The 10,248-nt window shown below is 36.7% G+C and overlaps 1 pseudogene; it reads right to left on the bottom strand.

Annotated features, from left to right (window-relative positions):
• Nucleotides 1–1,553: 1,553 nt before the first annotated feature.
• LOC114029699 lies at nucleotides 1,554–5,871 on the bottom strand (annotated as a pseudogene).
• Nucleotides 5,872–10,248: the final 4,377 nt, after the last annotated feature.

Here is a 10,248-nt window from a genome sequence, read left to right as displayed (position 1 = left end):
TATTGGGGAGGGAAGAGGGAAAGGAGGGTGAAAATAATTTGGAAATCAAAATCTTATAAAAGTGAATGTTGAAAACTATCTTTACATGTAATTGGAAAAAATAAAATACTATTAAGTGGAAAAGAAAAAAGAAAAACCTGGAAAATCTTACATGAACTAAGGCATAGTGAAGTGAGTAGAACTAGGAGAACATTGTACACAGTAACAGCAACATTGTATAATGATCAGCTGTGAATGACTTAGATATTCTCAGCAATACAATGATCCCAGACAACTCTAAAGGACTTATGATGAAAAATGCTATCCATCCTCATAGAAAGAACTGATGGAGTCTGAATACAGATTGAAACATATTTTTTTACTTTATTTTTCTTGGGTTTTTTTGTCTATGTTTTCTTTTACAACATGACTAATATGGAAATATGTTTTGCATGACTACACATGTATAACCAATATCAAATTGCCTGCCTCCTCAGTGGGGGGGGGAAGGGAAAGAATTTGGAACTCAAAATTTAAAAACAAATGTTAATTGCTTTTACATGTAATTTGGGGAAAATAAAATACTAAATAAATATTTTTTAAAAAAATAAAAGTTTGGTAGGATTCACTTGTGAACCCATCTGGCTCTAGAGATTTTTTTCCTTGGGGAGTTCATTAATGGCTTGTTCAATTTCTTTTTCTAATATGGGGTTTTTAGGCATTTTACTTCCTCATCTGTTAATCTAGGTAATTTATATTTTCACAAATATTCATCAATTCCACTGATTGTCAGATTTGTTGGCATATAATTAGGCAAAATATTTTCCTTGCCCTCATAGTTATGAAATTTGGCTATAATGTTCCTTGAAGTTTTTATTTTGGGATCTCTTTCCTGAGGTGATTGGTGGATTCTTTCAAAGTCTATTGTGCCCCGGGGTTTTAGGACACCAGGGCAGTTTTCCTTGATAATTTCTTGAAAGGTGCTGTCCAGGTCCTCCTTTTGATTATGGCTTTCAAGTAGTCCAATGATTCTGACATTGTCTCTCCTGGATCTGTTTTCCAGGTGAGTCACTTTTTTCAATGAGGTGTTTTACAGTGTCTTCCATTTTTTCATTCTTTTAATTTTGTTTGATTGATTCTTGATGTCTCATAGAGTTATTAGCTTCCACTTCCCCAATTTCAATTTTTAAGGAATTATTTTCTTCATTTAGCTTTTGTACCTCCTTTTCCATTTGTCCACTTCTGCTTTTTAAGGAGTTGTTTTCTCTTTCCAAGCTGTTGATTCTTTTTTCATGATTCTTTTCCATCACTCTCATGCCTTTTCCCAATTTTTCTTCTACCTCTCTTATTTGATTTTTAAAATCATTTTTGAGCTCTTCCATGAGTTCTTTCTGAGCTTGAGACCTATTCCAATTTTCTTTGGGACTTTGCCCATAGGTATTTTGACATTGTTGTCCTCTTCTGAGTTTCTGTCTTGATCTTCCCTGTCACCATAACTTTCTATGATCTGATTTTTTTGTTGTTGTTTTTTGCTGATCTTTTTCAGCCTTTGTCCTTACTTTTAAATTTGAGCTCTATGTCTGGGGTAGAAGGGGCACTGCCCCAAACTTCATGTGCCAGTGGCTACGGGCCCTGGCTATTTTCCTGGTGATGCACTGATGTTGTTCTGAGGCCCATAGGGGCCTCATGTCTGGTGCCATACTGAGAAAGTATGTGGGTGGCTGGCACTGCTGGAGACCATAAGAGTCTGGTAGCTTACTTGATGTTGAGCCAAGACACATGGGGATCCCAGTGCTGGTGTCTGCTTTCTTTGGAGCTGTCCTGAGACACATAGGGGTCCTGGAACTGGCATTTGCCTGTGAACTGAGGTACAGGGGTGGGGGGTGGGTTCTGGTGCTGCCATCTGCCTGTTTGCCCAGGGCTATGTGTAAAATGCTTAGGCACTTGGTGAGTCCCAGTGCTGGTGTCAGCCCATTCACCTGGCTATGCTGAAGCATATGAGGGATCCTGGTGTTGGTGTTTGCCTGCCGCCACACTGGGGCTTAGAACTTCCTGCTAGTTTTCTGAGGCAGGGCTTGCTGCTGGCTTGCCTGAATTCTTCCTGTCCTGGACTGTGCTCCCCTTTCACCTCAGTGAGATGGATCTTTCTTGCCTACCTTCCAAGTTTTTTGGGCTAGAAGATTGTTTTACCTTGTCTTTTTGCTTTGCTGGTTCTGCTGTTCCAGAATTCATTTGTGGGTACTATTTTATAGTTGTTTGGAGGTGAATATGGGAGAGGGCAATCTCCTGCTTACTCCACCATCTTAGGCCCCAGAAGTCCTGAAGCTCCTTTTTGTTGATGGCATTACACTGGTTGAATCAAGAACTAGAACACTGGAAAGGTTTTAACCCATGTGGACATACATATACCTTACACATAAATTTGTAGTGGAGCAACTCAATGGAGTTGTACGTTTTTTTTTTCTTCAGCTTTTAGCTGTATTTGTATAGGATCATAGAAGGCAGATGATAAGGGTTATTCAGGGTTGAGGTTTAGAAAGTAGACAAGGGGCAAATGTAAAAGGAAATGAACTAGAACATGCAATATTAACAATAGACATGAAGAAGAATTTCCTAAAACTTAGAAAGGTTAACCATGTGATTATAGGTGTAGATATTACAAAATCTCATTTCCTGAAAGTCTTTTTGGAAAAGAAAGCTCTAATTAGTCTTGAAAGGTGTAAGTGTGGTCCTACCTAAAATAATAGAAGTAGATGAACTAGATGATTATCTCTAAGTCCCTACCCATGCAAAGATTCTGTTGAGTCCATAAACAGAAGTTCAGTCACAAACAATACTTGACTTTCCTTTCCCTAGATCACTCATTGTGTATTGGTGAAGGAAAAAGATTCAAATTGTCTTCCACTGTGTAATCACCTGTAGTTGAAGTACAGGCAGTCCCAAGTGTCGTAATGCAGTTTTAAGCTATTAAAGCTGAAAACATCCTGTACTTCAACCATGAGTGGCCACACAGTGGAACACAATTTTAAACTTTTCTCCTTTGAGCTTTAATAGCTTAAAACTGTGCTAAAAACTTTTGCATCATTTTGTATAGGAAAAGCTACTGCCCACTATAAATGCTAGAAGGGCTTTAATGCCAACCTGGTCTGGAGTATCACACTTGAAGCTCTGATGTTAGTGTTAGAGAAACTAGGTATCAATAGCATATTCATGAAAACCTAGACAAGAAAGAGAGTATCTAAGAGGAGAAGGTGATCAACTGCCAAATGCTACAGATAGGTCAAGAAGGATGAGGATTGAGAAAAAGTCCAGAGACTACTGGTGATGTTGGAGAGAACAATTTCTAATGATTTGTTTTCTTAAATATTGTTCTAAGATAATATTTTTAATTTCTTGAAAAATGACTCGAAAACTTCACACATCAAGTGGGAGGAATTATAGGGAGCTTGGTGAACAAGATTACAACAAGATTGAGACAGTTTTTCCAAAAGACCATAATTGACTACCTCTTCTTCTGGGCCCTGAGGACCATACCATCAAAAGCTAACCTAGTAATTTATTTTTCTCTAAATTCTTCTTCCCTCATTGCTTATCTCCAGGTATTTCATGTTAGGCCTTGGGCTCTCACTTGCATGAGTTAAAGCATGCTATAATAAAACTCTATTGCTTTATGCATTTTACTGTCTCATATGATTATTTTATGAAATTCCCTCTAAAACTCCAAACTGTTGATATATTTTGGTGCAGTCATACTGAGGACATGTGAAACAATTCAGGAGTAAGTGTTTGAAGCTAAAGAATAATCTTGTTAAAGCAAGTTGAAAACTAATTAATGATGCATAACATGTATGAAAACTAGTAAACTATTGAAATTGGATTCAGTGTCTGATTGTTTGCAAAGAATCAAAATGAATATATACTCCAAAGGAAGTAGTAAAGTAGAAATTTAACATGAGGAAGCAAAGAAATAATGTTTTTAAAGATACAAAGGGTAAAATCTAGAGAAACAATGAACAAAACATTGTACAAAGTTTACTTTAACAAACACATTTAGACAGTTGCCAGAAGGAACCAAGGCTTATATGGCACCTAACACTTGAGGAGAATAAAAGTAATTTAGGGAAGGTCATTTCTTCTCTCACCTAATGAGAACTTTATTTCTATGCAGGGTGCTATCATTAGAATCAGACATATCTCCTTCAGGAAGTGTGTTTTCTTGAACACCTATGTAATTGTATCCTTCTCTGTAATGACAAAAGGGATATCATGTAATCTTCAGTGTTCATTCTTGGTTGATTTGACACCTAGGAGAATCCCAGGGCAAATTCACAGAGGATGCATTCCCTTAGTTAACATTAATTATAATAGCAAAAATAGCAATATTGTGCTGTTGTACAATAGCAATTTGCTCTTGAGTGTGCCTTCATAAAGTGATTATGATACTATAAATACAAACTTAATAATAATAGTTTACATTGATAGTTCATTTTCAAGTTTAAAAGTGTTTTCATACATACAGTCCCATTTATTTCTTAATAGCATCTTGTGCAGTCAACAAGATAGGTTTTATTTTTTTTTAACAGAAGAAAGCACTAAGTCTCGAGGCAGCTGAAATAAATTGCCCAAGATCACATGACTAGTAAGTAGTAGGGCCAAAATTAAAATCCTGGTCTTTCTGACTTAGGAATCAATATTATTTCAACTACACACTTAAACTTCGACTATTTTATATGCTCTTTTAATGAGCTTCATTTTATGCAGCATTTGGCACCATCTGCTATTCTCTTCAAAGGGCTAATCAGGTCACCTTTCTTTTTCACTAAAAGCTTATCGCCTGGGAGGTTCTTCTTGACTATCTTGAGGTCCTGGTTCTTACTATAATGCCACCATATTTCAGGGAAATGAGGAGAGAATCAGTATTACTCCCCTCAAACTACTTTTCTGCTTCCAGAGAAGCTTTTGGCCCTGCTCTATCCAGATACAGGTCATCTTGCAAAACAGCAAACTTCCTAGGAGCAATCAAAATAATGGGTTCACACTTTCTCTTATGAAGTTTGAAGAACATGGCAATCTTGCATTTGTTAACATTGAATCCTTTCTTGGACATGTAACCCATACCTCTCAGAGGCTCTTTACTATTAAAAGTGTTGAGGTAGTGGACATTTGGATATTCATTTGTGATTTCAAAATAGCAGATGCTATTTTAACATAAGTAAATAAATATAAATGAATAATAAATAAATTACAAAATTTATTTAAATAGATTATTTTGGTATAAGGATCATAGAATGACAGTAATACCTCACTGTATATATTTCATAGAGGGCAATAGGCTCCTATGTCCTATGTGCTTTTTTTTTTAATTCCAGAATGCAGATCAATGATCACTAATGTGACTGAAACTAGCAGCAAAACATTGCCATCTGCCAACATGATAGCTCATTTTGAAGGGCTGAGCTCTTTCATGGGCTTTTTTCCTTCTCAGAAACAATTTTTTACTTCCTGGGAAGAATTATTCCTACATTTTTGTCTTTGGATGCTGTGCATATCAGACTGCCATTTCTATTACATCTCACATTATAAATCATGTCTGAATGCATATCATCCAAATTTATGAGGGCTTCCTCTATTCCCACGTTATAGATGATGATGACAATATCACAACCTGTGCTAAACAGAATGTTGCATGCAGTTGGATACCAAGTTATGATGCCAACTCTTTTTGAATGCCCTTCCAAAATGAACACTGGTTCAGTCAAGGGGAATTAGTTCATTTTCTGGGATGTGCCATACCATAACTATGCAATCTTCTGAACTACTGGCAATGACTTGGCTGTTATATGGACACAGGTCTATGTTGAAGCAGAGTGGTTTGTCTTGCCTCTGAAACATTGTGGTTGAGTGATTGTGAGAAGTCATTTCTCTCTTTGTCATTTTTATTTATTATTGACTTTATTTATTATTATTATTGACTTTTGCTTTCAGTCCAAATTTGTGATTTTATCACTATGAAGGAAGTCCCAATATGGAAATTTCTTCTACTGATACAGACAAGTTGCTAATCTGTATCAGTAGAAGAAATTTCCATATTGGGACTTCCTTCATAGTGATAAAATCACAAATTTGGACTGAAAGCAAAAGTCAATAATAATAATAATAATTAATAATAATACCTAATACTTATATAGCACTTTAAAGTTTGCAAAGCATTTTACAAATATTATCTCATTTTTTCCTCACAACCATCTTGGGGGGTAGATGCTATTATTTTTATCCCTATTTTACAGAGGAGGAAACTAGGGCAGGCAGAGGTTAAGTGACTTGACACATAGTATATGAGACTGGATTTAAAGTCCAGGTCCTAACTCCAGGTCCAACCTAGCTCTAAATCCTGAGATAGAATCAAGTAAGTGAGCATTTTTAAGTACCTATTATGTTCCAGGAACTATAATAATAGTAAGTAATATAATTGATGTAATAATATATGTTAACAAACATTTGTGAATAGAGTACTTTAGAAATAATAAAGGTATGGAATTTAGTGATATATCTGTTGGGAGGTCAGACAGGGCTACTATGGGGCCATTGCAGAGTAGGTAGCATATTTATGGAGTAATGAATCAGGTTAGGCATGGGTTGGTTCAAGCAACTGTCATAGGGGTGAGTCAAAATCCACCTATCCCTGTTTTCCCATTCAATCATTTTTTTTTTATTCAATTGCCTTCTTACCTGGTCTGTACCCCATGGTCAACCCTTTCAACAATGCCCTTGCTAATCTTTCCTGACTAGTTATATTTGAGGGAAGAAGCAATGTCTACTGTAAGCCTCCAGGTTGAAAGAGAAGCCTCAGGCCTTTATCTCTCCACCTGGAGAGATATTGTTGTTGTTGCCTTTTCTAAAATCATAATGGCTACATCTTCATTTTTATGTTTACCTAAGTCAAAATAAAATTTTGCCATAGCTTTCTAATTCAGTCTGTTAACCTCTTTTATTTTATGGGTAAGTCCATACCATTAGTATTCACAGCCGTGATGGTTAATTGTTTATTTCCATCTCTATTTTCTTATATTTTTTTCTTTTTTATGCTTCTCTCTCCCTACTTATTTCAAGTAATAACTTCCTTTTTTTTCACTTTTAACATTTTCTTCACTATTCCCTTCCTAAACTTAGTTTATTTTGCTTACGACTCCCTGTGATGTTCCCCTTTCCTCTCTTCCTATTCCTATCTGAATCTCTGTTGAGTTTAATGTATTTTTACACCAAATTCTGTGTGCGTTCTGACCTCTTTTGACCAGTTTAAAGTCAATCTTAAGTAACTCTTCTTCCCATACTCCTTCTGTGTATACATATAATTCTACTTACACAAGCTGATTGTGTGTCTTAACAAGTTCTCTCACATTTTATCCAACTTTACCTTAATACATCCCTATTTTCTTTTTTAATTCTTACAACATATTCAAAACCTAGCAAAATGATTTCTAGGTAATCTATCTCAATCAACTACTTCTATGACCTCTTATGACAAATAGATTCTAAAAGAACCCTTTAAACATCCCTCCTCTCCATTCAAATTTAAACAGTTAGTCCTTTAAAAGCCCCTTCTGATTGTTTACTCATAATTACTTATTTTTCTCTTGACTTCCAAATATATATAAGTAATATATATGATTATATATATATGTATATGCTGAATCTGATTTGAGCCTGATCTTTATTCCTCAATTTTTTAGTACTTTCTAACTTTTTGTAATATTTTTTCTTTTGTCTGAGAGTTCTGTGTTCTAGAAATGCATTTACTGGAGTTTTCATTTCGTGGTTTCTTTTTTATTTTCACATAGCCCTCTTGTTCTAATATGTATGGGCAATTTTATTTAATGATTTATTGAAATATGAAGTTCTCTTTTTGAGTATCTTTTTTCAATCATAGATTTCAGTCAATCTTTTGATTCTTAAGTTATCTGTCCTTGATCTATTTGCCTAGTCACTTGTTTTAAATCTGACATATCTTACATTTTCCTTTGTTTTTTCATTCCTTTGGCTCTGTTCTAAAAATTCTTATTGTTTCCTGTTTCTTTTTAACAAGGCACACCCACCCAGAGTCATAGTAGAGTTTGAAGTTTCATCCCACCAAGACACAGTGATAACTGAGATCAAATTTGCCCCCTTGTCTTATGACCTCTATTTCCTCTTATTAGGAATGAAGGGAGAAAAAGAAAGAGGGAGGGAGGGAAAAATAAACATTTATTAATGCTTCACTACAGACCTGCTGATGCCAAACAACTTGATGTTGGTAAAGGTAATTACAATGACCAAAATAGCTCACTTTACCTCCTGTACAGGCATTTTCATGGTACCAGTGTGAGCCAAGTACTGCACTAAAGCATTTTACAAATATTGTCTCACTTGATCCTCACAACAACCCTCTGAAGCAAGTTCTATTGTTATCTCCTTCTTACAGTTGGGGAAACTGAGACAGATAAAGATTAAGTGAATTGCTCAAGGTCTATTTTACTCAAATAAGACAGGTTAAGTAAAAGGAGATGGGATGGCAATGGATATTGGGAAGGTATGGTCATATGTAGGGCAATCCAAGTGGTGGGGGAAGAAGGAAAGTATTTGGCTGAAAAGCAAAGGAAAGAGAACACCACCTGGATAGAAAGAGAAAATAGATGAAAAGTTTTGAAAACATATCACAAGCCTGTCACACAGGCATGATGGGGAACTTAAATGATTCAATATTCTCTCTCTCTCTCTCTTTCTCTCTCTCTTACTTTCCTTAAAACAATCTTATAAGGTGCAAATGGAAATGCTATTAGCCTCATATAATAGACTTTATTGTTGACTTGATGAAACCAAACAACTTGAAGCTATTGGAGGTAATATCTTATATTATCAAAACAGCTCACTTTTCCTGCTCTACTGGAATTCTCATGGTACTTTAAACTAGTAATTCACAAGAATTGTCAAACTTGGGTAGAGCCAAGATGGCGGAATAAAAGCAGTGACTTGCTTGAGCTCTCCCCCAAACCCCTCCAAATACCTATAAAAATGGCTCTAAACAAATTATAAAGCAGCAGAATCCACAAAAAGACAAAGTGAAACAAATTTCCAGCCCAAGACAACCTGGATAGTTGATCAGAAAGGTATATCACACCAGGCTGGGAGAGGAACACATTTCGGCATGGGCACACAGGCCACAGCAAACCTGGAGCAGGCCTCAAAGTACTAAATCAAAGGCAGCTGTGGCAGTGTCCAGACTTCTCAACTTACAAACGCCAAAGACAACTTAGAAAGTTAGTGGGAAAAGTCTGTTTCTGCAGTGGTGAGAGAGAAGAGCAGGGTCCCAGCCCCATTCCCCAAGTTTGCCCCTGGGGCAGTGGCTGCCTCCTGAGCTTCCGGCCCACAGACTGAGGGGGAATAAAGTGGCTGATTAGAGGGCAATTGCAGGGACCTCTCTGCTGGTGCAGGATTCCCTTGCTTTGCCCATGCTTGGATCTGGGTCACAGTTCTGGGTGGCGGTCCTGTGGTGAGGAGGAGTGCTGGCACAGTGGAGCTTGTAGTGGTGGTGGAGCTTGTAGTGGCTGTGGAGAGGAAACCCTCCTCACAGTTCCAAGACAGAAAAGAGTGCTTGTGGTCACTCGTAGACCAGAGCACAAGTCAGGAAAGGAGTAAACACCTCGCCCTTGATTGTACCACCTTGGAAGAACTGAAAATTTCAGGTCCCTAGAAGTATCTCTGAAAACAGCTGCATAAAACCCCTGAAGCTTGAGACAGTACATTCTCCATACTGGAAACAGACTCCTACCTTAACAAAGAGTTTATAACTCAAGTAATTGGCTGAGATCATGAGCAAGCAGCACAAAAAGAGTCAGACTAGATTATCTTACTTTGGTGACAAAGAAGATCAAAACATACAACCAGAAGAAGACAACAAAGCCAAAGCTCCTACATCCAAAGCCTCCAAGAAAAATATTAATTAGTCCCAGGCCATGGAAGAGCTCAAAAAGGATTTTGAGAAGCAAGTAAGAGAAGTAGATAAAAAACTGAGAATGATGCTAAAGGAGACCCAAAAAAATACTGAAGAAAATAACACCTTAAAAAATAGCCTAACCCAAATGGCAAAAGAGGTCCAAAAAGCCAATGAGGAGAAGAATGCCCTAAAAAGCAAAATTGACCAAATGGAAAAGGAAGTCCAAAAGCTTACTGAAGAAAATACTTCCTTAAAAACTAGAATGGAGAAATTAGAAGCTAGTGACAATTTGAGAAATC

The sequence above is a fragment of the Vombatus ursinus genome, unplaced genomic scaffold (genome assembly GCF_900497805.2).
Source record: "Vombatus ursinus unplaced genomic scaffold, bare-nosed wombat genome assembly UNPS02014941.1, whole genome shotgun sequence".
Classification (NCBI taxonomy): Eukaryota; Metazoa; Chordata; class Mammalia; order Diprotodontia; family Vombatidae; genus Vombatus; species Vombatus ursinus.
This window is presented reverse-complemented; position numbering and strand designations above follow the sequence as displayed.